We start from the raw sequence: 22,347 nt of genomic DNA, 5'->3' as shown, positions 1-22,347 counted from the left end.
GATGACGTCACGATCTCTGGGGCGCAAGAGATCGAGGCAGTAAGTTTTAGCGGCAACGCAAACCCACCATGGAAGTTCGCGGGCGTCGCTGATTTCGCCGCTCCTGGTTGGTAACCCCTTAGCGCCCCATTACCGCCCCCTGGAGGTGCTAATGGGAGGCACAAACCAGGCCAATTCCTCTCCCTACAAGTAGATAACCTTGTTAGTTACTCTCAACCACTGAATATTCTACAGATAATACACAAATCTAATGAGCTACATATACAAGCACATGTTTTGCTTTCTTCTTACACTAATTATCTTCCTCTCCCCTTGTGCTGTCCTGAGGGCATTTCCAGCATGAGTTGATGCGTTGCGATTAGGATTGGGATCACTGGCTGATTTTCTACACTTTTAACTCAGGGTCACTAAGGCCAATTATCATGGCCCTGTCTCAGCTCAGATTGAAATCAACTGACTCAGCATGTACTGGGAATTCCACCTGGAATCTTCCTGGCCCGTATGACTGTGTCATCAGGATAGCTCGGACTAGAATATTTACGTGCATGATATTACAGCCTAGTCCAGTATATCTGAGTATTGCTCGCTGGTCATAGATAACGTGATAGGGTTGATTTTTCAAGTACATGTTACTGACATGGAGCTTCACTCACTGGCTGCATATATTGTGAATTTATGAGCACACTCCCTACAATTTTAATCCACTAAAAGGAACACATGCAAAATTGTGGGGAGCACAGCCTCAATTTCCCAATATTTATTCTTGGTAAGCGTTTGGAAAATCACCCTCATATTTGAGAATGATATCCCCCTCCAACCTATCTTTATATTAAGAAACATTTGCATGTATAAAATCTATTTTATCAAAATAAGAATATCTGCATAAATATGAAGCAAACAGCATGAAGCCACAATGTATTTACTCTTTAAACAGCTATTACAAGCTTATGCCATCAAATCACATCTATATCTTATGCAGGAAAACATGAATATTTTGAGCATTACAATAATCTCTGCATTACTACAATGAAACCTCTGATTTTTTTTAGAAGAAAAGAATAGCATTGGAGCCTGAACATCGCATGATAAGGGGACTGCTGATTGCAACTCAACAAGGCCGCAAATGCTTGACAGCAAGGAGTCAAGGAATTAATGCAACAAATCAAATTCAGATAAAATTAGGAAACAATATGTGCCTTTTTTTTAAAGTAGTTTATGGTACTTATAAAAAATACAATTTGAGGAAATCCTTTATGTAAGTAATTTTTCTCATTCTGTGCGACTTATTTACTTGTCTATTTTTGAAAGGAAAGAAGAGTAAATAATTAGCAAATGATAGAGCAAACTAAACTAACAAATACCTGGCAGATAAAGGTGGAATCCAAGCTCAGAATTTTTACTTTTGATAAAGCAATGTTTAAATATCTGCTTTATTTTGTATTACCAAATGCATTGTTTGATTCTTTACGTGCACTTTGATGTTTTTTTAAATAATTTTCAATTCGTGTTCCAGATATTCAGCAATATTTTCTGCTATCACTGATTCATTATGAACTTGGTTTATTCAGTAAATGCAAAAAAACAGTAATGAGCTTTCCTTACTTTATACAGAGGGGTGTTGAAGATGAACAATGGGACATTCAAGCAGTCATGCAGTCACAAGCAAGCATGTGAGGTCAACAGCTATTGAATGAAAGTCATTTTCCTCTAGTCTGCTGATTTGAAATAAAGACTCCATTGCTTAATAGCAAAAATGTATATAAGCAACAGCCCCAAGTACAGCAGCAAGGAAAATTGTCCACTCTTTAAGAGGTGCTGGTTGGTCATTATCCCCTTTTACGTTGGATTTAATTTAGTTTTTGAGGATGACACTCCCTGTTTCTGAACTTTTTTCACTTCTACCTCTTTTCTGTCCTGTGCCACATGCCATCCTTGGTCACATAATCTGCTCCCAGTCCTCCACCAATACTGCACTAAAACCAGCTGCTGAGAGGTGCACGAGACTGGGCACAAGGTACACTTCAATGTACAATGTACACAGATTGCTGGTGAGCTGTAGAACCCACCCAATTTTCATACCAACGATTTCAGTAATTTTCAAATAACATTATCTGACTTTTGGTTTTTACCTAAATATTCCCTACAAGTTCTGATACCAAAACAAGAAAACAAAACAAAGGGTGGAGCATTAATTTCCCCTTATGTTCTGAACTGGATATTCATATCTTTCACCCATGTACGTCTTTAATCTCTTCAACATAGACGAGGAGACACCTGAGTGAGCATACAGTTAAACAATTATGCTTAGATTTACTTAGTTCAAATAGTCCAGCTTGACTTCATATAATAATGCAAAATGATGAATATGCTATGCTTCCCCATATCAATGGGTCATCTAGCTTAATTTGAACAGAATGGCTTAGAAATTGAATCATGTAGCACCCGCTGTTCGCCTGAAGGGTTGAATATGTTGTGCGGCGTGTGCCACATGCCATATTGGTAAGATCGCCCTGTAGACATCCAGGGCTCCCATCTGAAAGTGGTATTAGGCTCACTGCGTATGCAACTCGTTGGCCTAATGCGTATTTCAGGCCCCTTTACAAAATTGCTTCTTGACTGACGCAACATGCGGCGCGCAAACTTCAGATAGTTTACTCAGGTGAAAAACAGCCAAACTAGCGGTCTTTAAAAGAACCGCTGGTGGTTGTCAGCAAAACAGTCAGTAATGCTTTATTTACCTGAATGTGGAGTCAGGAGTATCAGGAGTGCTTCTCCTGGCTCCTTATTAATACTCCGGGCCGCTACTGGCCACTGCTTGACCCTCCTCCCGATTTCCTTCCCACCGGCCCGACTCACCGTAGGTCGGGTACCGGCATCCCCCTCAGCTCTTCTTCATTTCTTCACGTCTGGCGCACTGCCATTTGAGGCACGACTGGTGTCCCCAGCATGCCAGTCGCACCCTAACAATGTGGTTCGTCTGTAGATCAGTTTCAGCGAGGTGGTTCATGGTTGTCATTGGGATCGTGCCTATAACTTTTAACGGCCTTCCAGCATTTTCCTTCTGAGCCTGGCCAAAGCTTGCTCTCACAGTTTTCTGCTTAAAACCTGACTGACTTTACAGTCATTGCTGCACTTGTCTGACTGTCTAGAGGGTATTTTAACACCCGGGTGGGGCGAGCAGGCTGCCCTCCCAGGAGCTGCAGTTGGAGCCCAGTCTATTTGACAGTCGAGCCTCATTAACATACCACTGGTCAGCTATCCGCTGAATGTGGATTTTTTTGCCTCTCCCAGGAGATTACGTGGTTCTGCGTAGGTAGGGTGTGTCGGTATCATGCATAATGCATCACAACTATATGGGGCAAGCTAGATGGACCAGCTGCACTTTTCCTGTCCAACATTTTAATATATAATAACATGTATGGGATGAATTGCAGTGTGCAGTCTAAAGTTGGTTTGCAACTTTAATGACCAAAAAGGGAATTGGATATATATTTGAAAAGGAAAATTTGCAGGACTATAGAGAAAGAGCAGGGGAGTGGGACTAATTGGATAGTTCTTTCAAAGAGCACAACAGGGACAATGGGCTGAATGGCCTCCTTCTGTGCTGTAATATCCTATCATTCTTTGATAATCAGTTTAAGGTTAAAATACAGATAGATAATTTATCTCTGACCATCTATTATTTGAGTTACATTGTGTGATATATCTGCAGAGCACTGAATACAGTGAGTTCTGAAAAAGCAAATAAGAATTCCCAATAATACTTGTTTTAACCGAAACTGCTCTTTTTAGAAACCTGGGCATGTTTTGGTTGCTCAAAAAAAATATTTTGACATTGAACTATCAGTCATTTTACACTTAAAATTGAAAAATAAATTTTATTTTTCTATCTGTCAGGTAGATAGTGGGAAAACCCAGCACATAGCCAACTGAGTTAATGAGTTAACAGATATACCAGCTTATTATCAGCTTTTAAGAATAAGCCACTGAACACATTCTGAGGTTTGTGTTATGGTTTGTAGTGGTCATTGTGTGTAAGGTAAATTATAATCTCTACAGATATAAGCAACCAGGCAGATTTGTGAACAAGACAAACTACATCTAACATTTCCCACATTACAACAGTGACTACACTCCAAAAGTACTTCTTTGGCTGTAAAGCATTTTGAGACGTCCAGTGGGCGTGAAAGGTGCTATATAAATGCAAGTTTTTCTTTCTTTTAACAGAAAGAAATTGTGATTGAAATGATTTGGGGAAAAGTACATCCATGGATCAAACTTTGATTTAAAGGAAAAGTCAGAAACTTTTCAAAATACATTATAGTGAGCCAGAGTACTACACCCCAAAAATGCAGAGCATGAGATGCCAACAGTATTGTCACACTAAGATTTTCTGCATTGTACGATGGGATGAACATTCACTCTCACCATTCCCCAAATAATTAAAGAAAGTGGGAATAGAATGTGCCCACAGGGAAATCTCATCCATGTGTTATTATAACTCAGTTCTAGTTAGATGGCACTGATCAGGAAAGGGACTTACCTTCAGGGAAGCCCCCACCCCCTTCTTTCCTTTAAGTCCTGTGAGTTCACATTTTAGGTCCTAATGGGAATATGTATGTAAATGCCTTGTTAGTCTCAGATAGCAGAGGGAATTATGCCAGCTCATGAATTTATTTAAAGGAGTCACAGACTTAAACTCGTAAAAGATCAATTTAGGACAGATATCAGAAAGTTATTTTTCACACAGTGTGAGATGGGGAAAATGGAAACCCTAAAAAAGGTTGAGAGGAAGGCCAATAGATTAATACCTAGCTCAAGTGCCATTAATAAGCAGGACAGATTTAAGAGAACTGGAGCTTTTTACTTTGAAAAAGCATGGCTTTGAGGAGATGTAATTGAAGTCTTTAAAATAATGCAAAGATTTGACTCAATGGATAGGCTAGTTGAGCTAGAAATGTTAGGAAGGACCATGGAATGTAAGTATAGTTATGAAAGGATGGAACTAGGTAAAATGCTAGGAGGTACTTCTTCTTGTAGAGTGTTGTTGACCTCTGGATTAAATTGGCATCATATGCAGTGAGTGTGGATTCACTGCAAACCTTCAAGAAGGAACTGGATGAGTTCCTGAGAGTGGCAAACATATCTACATATAGAAGGTAGCTGGTTCATTAGGAAATGTGTCACACAGTCACTATGCTGTCCTGTAACTTGCTTTTCTGCCTTCACGGTGGAAGGAAATTAATTTCCCAGAATTATTTCCTAAATTGACTTATGGTTTTTTCTCATTTTTTTGCCTCTTCCAGGAGATTGCATTGCTGTGTGCGTGTGTGAGTGGGGGGGAACGAGGGATGTGGTGAGATTGTGTGGAAGTGGCACGATGCCAGACGGGACACGCTCTGTAGACCAGCTGACCTTTTCCTGTCAGTTTTGTACATTCGTAACACACAGAATAGACTCCCAGTAGAATATTGAAAGCGAAAACTCTGGAATGATTTAAGAACCAATTGGTAGCTACAGCTACTCATTATCTCAGTATTTTGGTGCTCATCTCTGAATTACCTGTATATGAAACTTGTGAGGACCAGCAGAATAATTCTTCTTAACTAGGGCTGATCTTGTTAGGTTGTTAGTTATTCTGTTGGCTAATAGTGGAATTTTTACCAAGGGAAGGAAAATAAAACTTAGAATAATACAAGGTTTGTTTCCACCATATAAGTGATTATTATAATTCTATGATATCACAAATCTGTATTAGTTCTTAGAATCACTTCAAGTAGAGTTTCCTAGTCACACTGGGAGTTGTTTACATTGGCCTTTCCATCAAAGCTGCCAAGAAATACATCAGGGTCAATCGCAAAGTAATTCAATCCATCTCCCCCAACCCCCAGACATGATATTTTGCCAGCCCCTGTACTCTTGATCTAGAACATTTTGACCCAGCTTCCCCTTCCTGTCAGTAATCTCAGCAAAATTAAATAGGGAGGTTTTATCATTTTGAAGTGGTAAGCTACTTTACCAGCATTTTAGTCAAGTGATACTTAGTGAAGATAGAGAACACATAGTTCTCATCTTATGCACATTACACAAATATAAAAATAAAGCTCCACCTTAGTTTTATAGAAAACAGGATAAATTACATACATTTTTAGTCTGCAAAAACAATATAAAATCTTTCTCACCACCATTCTATTGCTTTATTCAGATGTTGTCAGATTAACCAGCAGCATCATCATCATCCATCATCATAGGCAGTCCCTCGGAATCGAGGAAGACTTGCTTCCACTCCTGAAGTGAGTCCTTTGGTAGCTGAACAGTCCAATACGAGAGCCACAGACTCTGTCACAGGTGGGACAGATAGTCTTTGAGGGAAGGGGTGGATGGGACTGGTTGCCGCATGCTCTTTCCGCTGCCTACGCTTGATTTCTGCATGCTCTCGGCGTTGAGACTCGAGGTGCTCAGTGCCCTCCCGGATGCACTTCCTCCACTTAGGGTGGTCTTGGGCCAGGGACTCCCAGGTGTCAGTGGGGATGTCACACTTTATCAGGGAGACTTTGAGAGTGTCCTTATAGCGTTTCCGCTGCCCACCTTTGGCTCATTTGCCATGAAGGAGCTCCGAGTAGAGCACTTGCTTTGGGAGTCTCGTGTTTGGCATGTGGACTATGTGGCCTGCTCAGCGGAGCTGATCGAGTGTGGTCAGTGCTTCAATGCTGGGGATGTTAGCCTAAATGAGGACGCTGATGTTGGTGCACCTGTCCTCCCAGAGGATTTGTAGGATCTTGCGGAGACATCGTTGGTGATATTTCTCCATCAACTTGAGGTGTCTACTTTACATTGTCCATGTCTCTGAACCATACAGGAGGGCAGATATTACTACAGCCCTGTAGGCCATGAGCTTGGTGGCAGTTTTGAGGGCCTGTCTTCAAACACTCTTTTCCTCAGGCAGCCGAAGGCTGCATTGGTGCACTGGAGGCAGTGTTGGATCTCGTCGTCGATGCCTGCTCTTGTTGATAGGAGGCTCCTGAGATATGGGAAGTGGTCCACGGTGTCCAGGGCCACGCCGTGGATCTTGATGACTTGGGGGCAGTGCTGTGCGGTGAGTATAATGATAGGGAACAGTATAGCTAGGGGGATAGATACTGTTCTCTGCAGCCGAGAGCGTGAGTCCTGAGTCTGTGTTACCTGCCCAGTGCCAGGATTGATGACATCTCCTCTGGGCTGGAGAGGTACTTGGAGTGGGAGGAGAAAGATCCAGTTGTCGTGGTCCACGTTGGTACCAACGACATAGGTAGGACAAAAAAAGAAGTTCTGCTGAGGGAGTATGAACAACTAGGGGCTACAATAAAAAGCAGAACCACAAAGGTAATCATCTCTGGATTACTCCCTGAGCCACGAGCAAATTGGCATAGTATCAATCAGATCAGCGAGATGAACGCGTGGCTCAAAGACTGGTGTGGGAGAAATGGGTTTCGATTCATGGGGCACTGGCACCAGTACTGGGGAAAGAGAGAGCTGTTCCATTGGGCAGGAAATACCTAGGGCTATAGATAGGGCTTTAATCTTAATAGTGCGGGGGGAGGATTCAGGTGAGGGGAAATTTTAAAAGTCAACGAGAACGGAGAATGCAATTGTGCAGGGTAGTCATAGGGATAATGATAACCAGAGTGTGACAGGAATGACAGAGCATACAAACATAAGAATGCACCAGAAAGTAGAGTCAGTAGGGAAAAATGGTAAAAAGACAAAATTAAAAGCACTTTACCTGAATGCACGCAACATTCATAACAAGATAGATGAATTGAAGGCAGAAATAGATATAAATGGGTATGATCTGATAGCCGTGTTGCGAGGTGACTAAGGCTGGGAACTGAATATTATGGGGTATTTGCTATTTCGTAAGGATAAGCAGAAAGGAAAAGGAAGCGGGTTAGCTCTGTTCATAAAGGATGAGATCAGTGCAGTAGTGAGAAATTATATTGGCTCAGAAGATCAAGATGTAGAATCAGCTTGGGTGGAGATAAGAAATAATAAGGGAAATAATTCACTGGTGGGAGTAGTCTATAGGCTCCTGTAGGACAGAGTACAAATCAAGAAATAATGGGGGCTTGTAAGAAAGGTACTGCAATAATCATGTGTGATTTTCATCTTCATATAGATTGGACAAATCAAATTGGCAAAGGTAGCCTTGAGGAAGAATTCAGGGTGTATTCGGGATAGTTTCTTAGAACAATATGTTGTGAAACCAACCAGGGAGCAGGCTATTTTAGATCTTGTAATATGTAATGAGATAGGATTAATTAATAATCTCATAGTAAAGGTGATCATAGCATGGTAGAATTTCAAATACAGTTTGAGGGTGAGAAAGCTAGGTCTCAAACTAGTGTCCTGAACTTAAGTAGAGACAATTACAATGTATGAAGACAGAGTTGGCTAAAGTAGACTGGAAAAATAAATTAAAGCATAAGACAGTAGTTAAGCAGTGGCAGACATTTAAGGAGATATTTCACAATTTCATAACTACTGCAAAGATATATTCCAGTGAGAAAGAAAGGCTCTGAGAGAAGAATGAACCATCCGTGGCTAATTAAGGAAGTTAAGGATGATATCAAATTGAAAACAAAGGCATACAATGTTGCGAAGATTAGTGGTAGGCCAGAGGATTAGGAAATCTTTGGAAACCAGCAAAGGACAAGTAAAAAAAGAATAAAGAGGGAGAATATAACTTATGAGAGTAAACTAGCAAGAAATATAAAAACAGACAGTAACACCTTCTGCAGGTATATAAAAAGGAAGAGAGTAGCTAAAGTAAATGTTGGTCCCTTAGAGGATGAGACTGGAGAATTAATAATGGGAAACAGGGAAATGGCAGAGACTTTGAACACATATTTTGTATTGGTCTTCTTGGTAGCAGAAATTTAAAGCAACCCAGTAATAATACATAACCATGGGGCTATAGGGAGGGAGGAATTTAAACCAATCACTATCATTAGAAAAAAAGCACTAGGCAAACTAATGGGACTAAAGGTGGACAAGTAGTCTGGCCCTGATGGCCTGCATCCTAGGTCATAAAAGAAGTGGCTGCAGGGATAGTGGATGCATTGGCTATAATCTACCAACATTCCCTGGATTCTGGAGCGGTCCCAGCAGATTGGAAACCGCAAATGTAAGGCCTCAATCAAGAAAGGAGGGAGACAGAAAGCAGGAAACTATAGACCAGTTAGCCTAACATCTGTTATTGGGAAAATGCTGGAGTCCATTATTAAGGAAGTAATAGCAGAACATTTAGAAAATCATAATACAATCAAGCAGAGTCAGCATGGTTTTATGAAAGGGAAACCATGTTTAAGTTCTTTGAGGATGTAACAAGTAGGGTGGATAAAAGGGAACCAGCAGATGTTGTGTATTTGGATTTCCAGAAGGCATTCGATAAAGTGCCACATAAAAGATTACTGCACAAGATAACAGCTCATGGGGTTGGGGGAATATATTAGCATGGATTGAGGATTGGCTAACTAACAGAAAATGGAAAGTCAGGATAAATGGGTCATTGTGAGGTTAGCAAACTGTAACTAGTGGAGTGCCACAGGGATCAGTGCTGGGGCCTCAACTATTTACAATCTATATTAATGACATGGATGAGGGAACCAAGTGTAATGTAGCCAAATTTGCTGATGATACAAAGATAGGTGGGAAAGTAAATTGTGAGGAGGACACAAATAATCTACAAAGGGATATAGGTAGATTAAGTGAGTGGGCAAAAAATTGGAAGATGGAGTATAATGTGGGAAAATGTGAGGTTATTCAGTTTGGCAGGAAGAATAAAAATGCAAATTATTTTTTAAATGGAGAGAGACTACAAAATGCTGCAGTGCAAAGGGATCTGAGGGTCCTTGTACATGAAACACAAAAAGTTAGCATGCATGTACGGCAATTAATTAGGAAGGAAAATGGAATGTTGGCCTTTGTTGGAAGGGGGATGGAACATAAAAGTAGGGAAGTCTTGCTACAATTGTACAGGGCATTGGTGAGACTACACCTGGAGTACTGCGTATATTTTTGCTCTCCTTATTTAAGAAGGAATATAGTTGCATTGGAGGCTGTTCAGAGAAGGTTCACTGTGTGAAAGGGTTGTCTTATGAAGAAAGGTTGGGCTGATTGGGCAGGTTGGGCCTATACTCATTGGAGTTTAGAAGATTGAGAGGTGATCTTATTGAAACATAAGATTCTGAGGGTGCTTGGCAGGGTAGATGCAGAGAGGATGTTTCCCCTCATGGGGGAATCTAGAACTGGGGGCCATAGTTTCAGAATAAGGGGTCACCCATTTAAACAGAAATGAGGAGGAATTTCTTCTCTCAGAGGGTTGTGAATCTTTGGAATTCTCTGCCCCAGAGAGCTGTGGAGGCTGGATCATTGAATATATTTAAGGTGGAGATAGACAGATTTTTGAACTATAGGGGAGTCAAGGGTTATGGGGAGAGGGCAGGAAAGTGGACTTGAGGCCATGATCTCATTGAATGGTGGAGCAGGCTCGAGGGACCGTATGGCCTACTCTTGCTCCTATTTCTTATATTCTTCTGTTGAAATCTCCAGGAGAATATCCCATTCATCTCATGCAGCCAGATGGGTTTGTGTACATACAGTGAAGCAATTTATTATGATAGAATTCATGAAACTTATAACACATGTTGCGAAATGTGATGAAAACAAATTGCTGAAAAAAATAAAGAATTAATAGTGTGGGAGAGAAATGCTTTTTCTACTTTTGACAATTTTATTTGCTATTTTTTGGACCTATCACTACAGCTATAAATATGAACCAGCCTGCACAGTGATAATAAATTAGCAAAAATATCACAAAAAGTTCCAGGCCTATATGAATAAATGCAGAAATAATGTAGAAGCTGTAGGCTCACTACATTTATCAAGTTCAATTATCTTGTTTGTTCTTTGCTGCAGGGAGACTTTAAAAATGTCCATTTGTTTGTTATTTATTGTAGAAATTATAAATTCCTCATATCTTCCTTTATCTAAGCTTCTCTTTGAAGGAAGTTGATCCTGAACTGTGAACCCAGTTATATCTCAGTTTACAATTGTTTTGGGATGGTTTCCAGTATACTAACATCATTTGCATGCAACTTATTGATATGTAAATTACATTTGTATGCAACATTTATCGAGGCCCCATCCAATCACATCAACTGAAATACAATTTGGCTGATTTATGCACAAATGTTCCATGTAAATCCAACATATGTACAAGCAAGTTGCAGCTACCCCAATCTCTCTTAGTCCATGTTGTTGAATCCGTTGATGGATTGATTCCCAATTTATAATATCTTAGCCACTCAGATAGGTTTAAAGAGCTGGATATGTATATTTAGAGAAGTGTAGACTCAAAGCCGATTTGATCAAAGTTTATGAAATAATGATGAGATTGTGCTAACATGGACAAATAATTTCAACTAGATAGGTTAGGGAGGAACAGGGGTCACACTCACAAGTTACGTAAAGGCAGAACTAGGTTGAATGTTTGACGGTTATTCTTTCCCCAGAGAATAGTAGACCTGTTGAACAGGTTGCCAGCTCATGCGGTGTGCTGATTCACTGTTTTACCACAAGCGAGAGCTGGACTGGTTTCTGACTGTGGCGGAGATATCATCGTACAAGAGGTAGTTACCCTGTAAAATAAGTCAGGATCGATGTGTACACAAGAACAGAAGCGGTCCCAGAACAAATACCTGTGGGTTACCACTATTCACTTCCAACCACTCCGAGAAACTGCCCTTACCTCCCTTCTACCTAGTTTTTAATCCAATTTGCTACACTTCCACAATTCCATAGCCCTTACTCTTTTCGATGTGGTACCTTGTCAAAGGCTTTCTGAAATGATGTACACGATTATTATTGCTGCATTTTTTCATGGTTATATTTGATGTTATATATCCTGGGACATATTCGTTCCTGTTATTCAGTTTTTTGGGAGCACAAGGTGTATTCCAGATTGTAAAGAATGTATGAAAAAATGCTTAACAATGTTGAAAGGCTGTAGGTGATAACGCTCATATGCCAGAGATCTCTTGAGTGGATTTCGAATCTTGATTTTTTCTTTGCTACGTATGTGCTGTCTCATTTTTGAAAATTAATTCTTGGGATATGGGCATCACTAGCAAGGCCAGCATTTATTGTCTATTCCTAATTTCCCTTGAGGAGATGGTGGTGAGCTCTCCATTTGAACCGCTGCAGTCTGTGTGGTGAAGTGCTGTTAGGGAGGGAGTTCCAGGACTTTGACCCAGTGACAATGAAGGAACAGTGATCCATGTCCAAGACAGGATGGTGTGTGACTTGGTGGAGTGGCGTTCCGATGTGCCTGCTGCCCTTGTCCTTCTCCTCCTCATCATCATCATCATCATAGGTGGTCCCTAGTATCGAGGATGACTTGCTTCCACGCCAAAAAGGGATGAGCTGTTTCAATGAAGGACCTAATATTCCAGGTCCAGAACTACATCCTGAAGGGTGGAAGATTTTTGTGTGTGGATTTTTTAACGTGTGGTGGCCGTTGCACACCAGCCACCACACGGGCTTGATAAAGCTAGGTCTTGGTCCAGTGGCAAGGATTAACCAAGACTGATTGGAGACCAGCTCTGCTGTACAGATCTAGTGCACACATATATCACAGTGTGGGCTGGCCCGTGCTGCCCCTGGACCCATGTCTTGTCCTTCTCGGTGGTAGAGGTCACCGGTTTGGGAAGTGCTGTCGAAGAAGCCTTGGCTAGTTGCTGCATGGTGCATTCATTATAAAGATATACCTTATTTTAACACATAAAGTTCATGATCATCACAGGCCATATTGTAACTGTGCTTCCTGTCTAGCTTATGATGAAAAACATTATAACTTGTTTGTCACTTATAAATTATAATCTTCCTCCCCCTGAGCATGACAACAGGATATTCTCATAATAGGGATTTACTGTTCTTTATCCTCTTAACGAAGGCTGTCCCGCAGATGTTTAAAGTATGTTACTTTAATACTATTTAGAACTAATATATTACACACTATGAGCACAATGAATTTGTCTGTACAGACATTAGATGCATAATAATAATAACTTTTATTTATACAGCACCTTTAACGGATTAAAAAGTCCCAAGGCATTTCACAGCAGTGTTACAGACAAACAAATAAATTTGACACCGAGCCACAGAAGAAATTAAGGCAGATGATCAAAAGTTTGTTTGAAGAGGTAGGTTTTAACTAGTGTCTTAAAGGAGGAAAGCGAGGTAGAGAGGCATAGAGGTTTAGGGAGGGAGTTCCAGAGCTTAGGGCCCAAACAGCTGAAGGCACATCCACTAATGGTTGGGCAGTTATAATCAGGGATGTTCAAGAAGCCAGAATTTGAGGAGCGCAGACATCTTGTGGGATTGTGAGGCTGAAAAAGATTACCGAGATAGGAAGGGGCAAGTCCATGGAGTGATTTGTAAACAAGGATGAGAATTCTGAAATCGAGGCGTTGTTTAACTGGGAGCCAATGTAGGTCAGAAAGCACAAGGGTGATGGGTGATCTGGACTTGGTGCAGGTTGGTACACGTGCTGCTGAGTTTTGGATGACTTCAAGTTTACGTAGTGAGGAATGTGGAAGGCTGGTCAGGAGTGATTTGGTGTAGTCAAGTCTAGAGGTAGCAAAGACATGAATGAGGGTTTCAGCAGCAAAAGAGCTGAGGCAGGGGAGGAGGTGGGCAATTTTACGGAGGTGGAAAAAGGTGGTTTTAGTTATGCCGTGGATATGTGGCTGGAAACTCATTTCAGGATCAAATATGACATCGAGGTTGCGAACAGTCTTGTTCACCCTCAGATTGATGCTAAGGAGAGAGATGGAGTTAGTGGCTAGGGAACGCAGTTTGTGGTAGGGAACCAAAGATAATTGCTTCGGTCTTCCGAAGAAAATTTCCGGAGAAAATTTCTGCTCATCCAGTACTCGATGTCGGACAAGTAATCTGACAATTTAGGTACCAAGCAGGGGTCGACAGAATTTGTGGAGAGGTAGAGCTGGGTGTCTTCTGTATAGATGTGGAAACTGACTCCGTGTTTTCGGATGTTATTGCCAGGGGCAGCATATAGATGAGAAATAAGAGGGGACCAAGGACAGATCCTTGGGGGACACCAAAGGTAACGATGCAGGAGTGGGAAGTGAAGCCATTGCTGGAGGTTTTCTGACTACGATTAGATAGATAAGAATGGAACCAGGCGAGTGTAGTCCCACCCAGCTGGACATTAGTGGAGAGGCGTTGGAGTAGGATGGAGTGGTCAACTTTGTCAAAGGCTGCAGACAGGTCCAGAAGGACGATGAGGGATAGGTTACCTTTGTCACAGTCACAAAGCATAGTAGAAAATGCTTTGATTTATCAGGTATATTTGAATGGGTTTAAAAATTGTTTCAGCCTAATAACTAGAAAAGAAAAATATTTAAACAAATGTTAACAATAACCACAACACAAGAAACAAATTAGCCTGCCATGGACAGCAGAGAAGTAACGCTGCTATCTGTGTAGATTGAAATCAAATTGTCGGCATTGTGGTGTGTCAGATAAACTAACACAAAACAGACAAGTCGGACACAGTCTGGTCTTGCTTCATTGTAAATGAAGATATGCATAACATTTACATTTTGAATTAATCCTAAAGACTCAGGAACCAGTTGAGATATTTGAGAATACAGGCATGAATATTCGATAAAAGGAGATTTGGCTTGAAATTCTGACTCGCGATTGAAAAAAAGTGGGAAGGATTTTTTTAACAAGCCAGCAGTCTTTTTATTAAACACCCAGTAACAGACCAAAGCAGTGCTGTGAATCTCAACTGTGCATACCTTTGCTAACTTTAATGAAGTTCCATACAGCTAATAAAAATGTGATTCTTGATTTTAAACTCAAAATGGGTATCGGACGGGCGGGGATTGGGGTGGGTGGTGGTGAGGGCGAGGCGAGGGGTAAGTTCTCATGATGTCACCAGCATGAGGTAATTTTGACTTCTGCTCCTCATTGTAAGACGATTGATGGGCTACCCACCTGGTCGTGTTAGAGAATGGGCAGCCCGCCCACTTTTGTGGCCCAATTTATGGCAGGCCTATTAAAAGTGGGAATCATGGAATCATAGAACGGTTAGAGCACAGAAGGAGGTAATTTAGCCTGTTGAGCCCATGCCGGCTCTCTGCAAGAGCACCTCAGCTAGTCCCACGCCCCCGACCTTTCCCTGTGCAAATGTTTTCCTTTCAGTTATTTATCCACCTCCCTTCTGAAAGCCGTGATTGAGACTTCGTGCGCCAGGCGCAGAAATCCCGCCTGGCAGCTAATTTGGGCCTACCGCCTCCAAGAGGAAGTGAAGCGCAAATTCTCATGCTCCACTTCCTTTCGGGGGCAGGACTGGGGCGCGAACATCGGGAATTTTCAAACGCTATGCGGAGAGGCGCGTAGCACTGGCGGGAGCACAGGGCCCTCCCTTCCATTAAGGAGGAGGGCACGCTGTGGAATCTGCATTAGGGAGAAGGGGCGCTACCAAATTTTCACTCCGGGGCCAAAATGGGTCTCTGCGCACAGTGATGACACTACTGGCAGGAGCGGAGCGCTACCAGATTTTGCCGCCGCTAACTCCCCCAGAATTTTGCAGGAGTCGGTAGCGGCGCCGCGCACTGGGCAAGATGTCATTTGCGGCCCGTTAGCGCCCCCGGGGGCCGCTAAAGACAGGTACTAACGGGTGGCACAAATGACCCAAATTTCTCCCTCTCTACCTCTATTCAAGGAGCTCAGGATCCCCTCAGCTTTTTTAATTGCTTTCTCAACCTGCCCTGCCACCTTCAACGATTTGTGCACATATACCTCTAGTTTTCTCTGTTCATGCACCCGCTTTAGGATTGTACCCTTTAGTTTATATTTCCTCTCCTTATTCTTTCCACCAAAGTGTATCACTTCACACTTTTCTGCATTAAATTTCATTTGTCATATGTCCGCCCATTCCACCTGTCTTCTTGAAGTCTATCACTATCCTGCTCAATGTTCACTATATTTCTAAGTTTTGTGTCCTCTTGAAGCGAGATTGCTTTCAGATTTCTCGGCAACACTGTGGACAGAATTCTACAAGCAGAGCTGCCTCAGTTTTTCTTATGCCTCTGTGTAATTCCTGTTGCAGGAGGTCAGGGCAAGGAGGGAGATACTGTTTCCCAGCACCCACAGGGGCATCCTGAGGGAAACTATCCAGCAGACCCGGGCAAAGGTGGCAGAGAGGAACAGTACCACCAGCATTACCCTCAGGATTTGTGTTCAATGTAGGAAACGCTTCAAAAAAGCAGAAATGATGAGTACAGCTGTACATCCCTCTATCTGTCTCAACACCTGCCAACACTCATTTCAACCCTGCCTCACCACTCCCTCTTCTCGATCACATCCTTCAACATACAATCACAAGGGCACACTGCAACGCCTCTCTTCGTCAATCCAATAAGGACGTACCAAGAACATAAGCTGAGGAAGGACCAGGCATGGTAGCAATACTCAGATTCCATGAGCCTTCTTTAAATCGGAGGATACTGTTCCTGCACCGGCAAAGTAATGAGCCACTTGGTTCCCTGTACAGCACGCTGGAAGGTTGCATCCAGCTGACGAACATCAAGTGGCAACATTATGAGTGCCATCATGAAAGCAATGTCTAACTGCAGACTGTCATTCGCACCATGGCAATGCCAGTGTCATCTGTAATGTAGACAGTGGGTACATGCAGGAATAGTGTAATAAGGGCCTCGCTCATGGATTTTTCTGCTGTTGTTAATGTTCTACATGTAGCAATCAAAGACGTAACCGTTAACAGCTTTGACTCATTCATAGAAACAGAGAAACATAGACATTTACAGCGCAGAAGGAGGCCATTTCGGCCCATCGTGTCCACGCCAGCCGACAAAGGGCCGCACAGCCCTCGGTCAGTAGCCCTGAAGGTTACATATAAACCTATGAACAGGAACAATGGCGAAAAGGTAAAGAGCATCCAGCCCAACCGGTCCACCCCACACAACTGCGACACCCCTTGCACCGCAACATTCTACACTCCACCCAACCGGAGCCATGCGATCTCCTGGGAGAGGCAAAAAAACAGATAAAAACCCAGGCCGATTGGGGGAAAAAGCTCAGAAAATTCCTCTCCAACCTATCCAGGCAATTGAAACTAGTCCAGGAGATTACCCTGGCCGTATTTGATTCCCTGCAGTACTTACCATTGTATCTGCACCAGCCAACAAGAGGTTATCCAGTCTAATCCCATTCGGAACAGATTGCAGTCAAGTGTTATGATGAGATTCAGGGACCATGTGGCAGAAGACTCCTTTACTGTGCTTCAAGGTTTCTCCAGAAACGTCCGCACCTTTTATGAAGATTCACCCTCAAAAGATACCATGAATGCAGCACGACAATTGTCCCTTATGTTCCCCATAATATATTAGGGCCTTCAACTGCATATTGCTGCAGTAATTATTGAGCTCTCAAGGTCATAGAGAAAGCGTTCCAGCAGAATCCCAAAGAACTAATCAGCAGACCTTTGCTGCCCACTCCAGCACTTCCTCCTTCCATTAGAAATTCAGGTAGAAATACAGCATGAGTTAGAGGACGCCATATTATCATAGAGCTGCTGGTGTATGTACCTGTACCCATTATGACATTTTATTTCATGAACATCTTGCAGGGATTATTACGATTAATATGCAAATAACCAAAAGGCTAGAAACAATGATACGACTTACATTTCTAATCTGCACATTCCATAAAGAGAGATGTTTTTAGCGTGCTTTACAGGGCAGTGAATAGCAAGTGAACACAGAGGGGGGGAAAGTATATCATTCTTGTATATATCCTATAAGGGTATTAATTGGATTGAGATGCAACAATACAGATAGAGGAAAAGATAGCTAACATTGGGCTCAAATTTCCCCAGGAGTTGCCCCGCTTTTTTTGCAGCAGGTAGCTTTTTTTGGAGTAACTTAAAAATCGCAAATTTCCCCATTTAACTTGCTCCAGTGTCAGTCAGTTAGTTAGGTTTTCTTTTAGTTTAGTTTTTTTTCTCAAAAAGGGGGCATGACCAGCCACTTATGCCTGTTTTGACCATGGAAGCAAAGTTGGCCAGCTAAAAGTTACTCCAAACTAACTTAGGCCAGTGTATGTGGCCACTTTTGTAGGCACAGAAAAACCTTACCTACATTTAAGAAATCAACGTAGGTAACATAGAAACAAAGGGCCCAAGTTTCGGGCCGCGCCGGACCTGGACGCCTGTTTTTCGCGCCACAAAGTGCACCTAAAAAAAACTTACCTGTTCTCCGGCTCCCTGCAGGCCCTCTGGAGCTGGGTGCGGCGCAGCACGAGCTGTAGGGGGCGGAGCTAGGTCCCTGCGCTGAAATCAGTGCCGGAAGCTCTGCACATGCGCGCTACAGTGGGCGAACATGTGCAGTAGCTCCAGGCGCCCAAAACTGTGGGAGGGGCCCGAAGCACGCAGCCCTTAGCCCTGGCCGAATGGCCTCACTGGGGCTGCATGGATAAGGCTCATCCCACCCGACCGGACCCGACCCAACCCCCGCTCTCCCCTCTGCTACCCCCCCCGCCCGGCGACTCGACCTCTGCTTCCCCTCGCCCTCCGGCGACCCGACCTCCGCTTCCCCCCCCCGACCCGACCTGACCTCCGCGCCCCCGCCGCCACCCCCCCCGGACCTCCGTGACTCTTCGCCCACCCCCCCCGGACCTCAGCGACTCCCCCCCCCGCGACTCTTTCTCCCCCCGGACCTCCATGACTCTCCCCCCCCCGGATCTCCGCAACTCCCCCCTCCGCCGGCCCTTCGCGCCCCCACCCCGCGACCCCCCCCCCCGGCCGAGACCCGACGCCACCTACCTGTAAATCCAGCCCGAAGTCTTGGGCCCGGCCATTCAGCCTCCTTCTCTCCCTCCCCCCCACTCCCTCTCTCTCTCCTTCCCTCCCACCTCTCTCCTTCCCTCCCTCCCTCCTTTCTCCTTCCCTCCCTCCCTCTCTCCTTCCCTCCCTCCCTCCCTCTCTCCTTCCCTCCCTCCCTCTCTCCTTCCCTCACTCTCTCCTTCCCCCTCCCTCCTTCCCTCTCTCCTTCCCTCCCTCCCTCCCTCTCTCCTTCCCTCCCTCCATCCTCTCTCCTTCTCTCCCTCCATCCTCTCTCCCTTCTTCCCCTCTTCTCCCCTTCTCCCCCTTCTCTCCATCTCCCCCTCTTCTCCCCCTCCTTCTCCCCTTCCCCCCTTTCTCCCCCTCCCCCCTTCTCCCCTCCCCCGCTTCTCCCCATTCTCCTCCCCCCTTCTCCTCGCCCTGCTCTCCTCCTCCTACCCCCTCCTCTTCCTCCCCCCCCACCCCCCTCCTCCTCCTCCCCCCATCCCCCTCCTCCTCCCCCCCACCCCGCACCCTACCCTACTCCTCCCCCCCAACCCCCCCTCCTCCTCCCCCCCAACCCCCCCCACCTCCCCACCCACCTCCCCCCCACTCCCCACTCCACCCTCCTCCTCCCCCCCACCCCACCCTTTTCCTCCCCCCCACCCTCCTCTTCCCCCCATCCCACCCCCTCTACCTCCCTCCTCCTTCCACCCCCTCTCCCCCCCACTCCCTTCTCCCCCTCCACCCCCCTTCTCCCCCTCCACCCCCTTCTCCCCCACCACCCCCCTTCTCCCCCTCCCCCCTCCCCATCCCCCCCTTCTCCCACTCCCCCTCCCTTCTCCCCCTCCCCCTCCCACCCCCCTTCTCCCCCTCCCCTCGCTGTCAGAAACACAGACACTGACAGACAGAGAGTGAGAGACACACACACAGACAGACAGATAGAGACACTGACAGAGACACACTGGAGGGGCCATCCCAGCACGCTGTTGGAGGACTCCCGGTGCTGCAGTCAGTAAGTAGAAAATGTTTTATTTATTGATTTTTTAATTTTTTTTAATTTTTTATTAATTTTTTTTGATTGATTTATTGGTTGATTTATTGATGTATTTATCATTTATTATTGATGATGGCTCTTTATTTGTAAAACTGAAGTGTTTAATGTTTGTAAACTTCCCTTTAAACCGCCCCCCCCCCCCATTTCCTACGCCTAATTTGTAACCTACGCCTGATTTTCTAAAGTGCAGACAAGGTTTTTTCGAACGTACAAAAATCTTCACTTACTCCATTCTAAGTTAGTTTGGAGTAAGTTTTCACTGCCTAAACTTTGAAAACAGGCGTAAGTGGCCGGACACGCCCCCTTTTGAAAAATAAATTCTGTTCCAAAGTGAAACTGTTCCAACTGACTCGAACTGGAGCAAACTAAATGCCGAGAATTCAAATTTCTAAGATACTTCATTCTAAACTAGTTGCTCCAAAAAAACAGGAGCAACTCAGGCCGAAACATGGCCCCAAAGAAACATAGAAAATAGGTGCAGGAGTAGGCCATTCGGCCCTTCGAGCCTACACCACCATTCAATATGATCATGGCTGATCATACAACTTCAGTACCCCATTCCTGCTTTCTCTCCATACCCCTTGATCACTTTAGCCGAAAGGGCCACATCTAACTCCCTTTTGAATATTTCTAACGAACTGGACTCAACAACTTTCTGTGGTAGAGAATTTCCACAGGTTCACAATTATCTGAATGAAGAAGTTTCTCCTCATCTCGGTCGTAAATGGCTTACCCCTTATCCTTAGACTGTGACCCCTGGTTCTGGACCTCCCCAACATCGGGAACATTCTTCCTACATCTAACCTGTCCAATTCTGTCAGAATTTTATATGTTTCTATGAGATCCCATCTCATTCTTCTAAATTCCAGTGAATATAAGCCGAGTCGATCTAGTCTTTCTTCATATGTCAGTCCTGCCATCCCGGGAATCAGTCTGGTGAACCTTCGCTGCACTCCCTCAATAGCAAGAATGCCCTTCCTCAGATTAGGAGACCAAAACTATACACAATATTCAAGGTGTGGCCTCACCAAGGCCCTGTACAACTGCAGTAAGACCTCACTGCTCCTGTACTCAAATCCTCTCGCTATGAAGGCCAACATGCCATTTGCCTTCTTCACCACCTGCTGTACCTGCATGCCAACTTTCAATGACTGATGTACCATGACACCCAGGTTTCGTTGCACCTCCCCTTCTCCTAATCTGTCACCATTCAGATAATATTCTGCCTTCCTGTTTTTGCCACCAAAGTGGATAACCTCACATTTATCCACATTATACTGCATCTGCCATGCATTTGCCCACTCACCTAACCTGTCCCAGTCACCCTGCAGCCTCTTAGCATCCTCTTCACAGCTCACACTGCCACCTAGTTTAGTGTCATCTGCATACTTGGAGATATTACATTCAATTCCTTCATCTAAATCATTAATATATATTGTAAATAGCTGGGGTCCCAGCACTGAACCTTGCGGTACCCCACTAGCCACTGTCTGCCATTCTGAAAAGGACCTGTTTATTCCTACTCTTTGCTTCCTGTCTGCCAACCAGTTCTCTATCCACGTCAATACATTACCCCCAAAACCATGTGTTTTAATTTTGCACACCAATCTCTTGTGTGGGACCTTGTCAAAAGCCTTTTGAAAGTCCAAATACACCACATCCACTGGTTCTCCCTTGTCCACTCTACTAGTTACATCCTCAAAAAATTCTCGAAGCTTTGTCAAGCATGATTTCCCTTTCATAAATCCACGCTGACTTGGACTGATCCTGTCACTGCTTTCCAAATGCGCTGCTATTACATTTTTAATAATTGATTCCAACATTTTCCCCACTATCAATATCAGGCTAACCAGTCTATAATTCCCTGTTTTTTTGCTCCATCCTTTTTTAAAAAGTGGGGTTACATTAGCTACCCTGCAATCCATAGAAACTGACCCAGAGTCTATAGAATGTTGGAAAATGACCACCAATGCATCCACTATTTCTAGAGCCACTTCCTTAAGTACTCTGGGATGCAGACTATCAATTTCGCTAACACAATTTCCTGACTAATAGGGATTTCCTTCAGTTCCTCCTTCTTACTAGACCCTTGGTCCCATAGTATTTCCAGAAGGTTATTTGTGCCTTCCTTAGTGAAGACAGAACCAAAGTATTGGCCAGCTAAAAGTTATTCCAAACTAACTTAGGCCAGTGTATGTGGCCACTTTTGTCGGCACAGAAAAGCCTTACCTACATTTAAGAAGTCAGCATAGGTAGCCATAGATAGGCGGGTGGCGGGGGGCAGGGTGGCAGGAGGGGGAGGTAAGTTAGATGATTCTAAAGCAATAAACACCTTCACAGCATCAGTACAACATCAAAACAACTTCAGCACAACATCTTC

The sequence above is a fragment of the Pristiophorus japonicus genome, chromosome 1 (assembly GCF_044704955.1).
Source record: "Pristiophorus japonicus isolate sPriJap1 chromosome 1, sPriJap1.hap1, whole genome shotgun sequence".
In the NCBI taxonomy this organism is placed as follows: Eukaryota; Metazoa; Chordata; class Chondrichthyes; family Pristiophoridae; genus Pristiophorus; species Pristiophorus japonicus.
Note: the sequence above shows the minus strand (reverse complement) of the source record.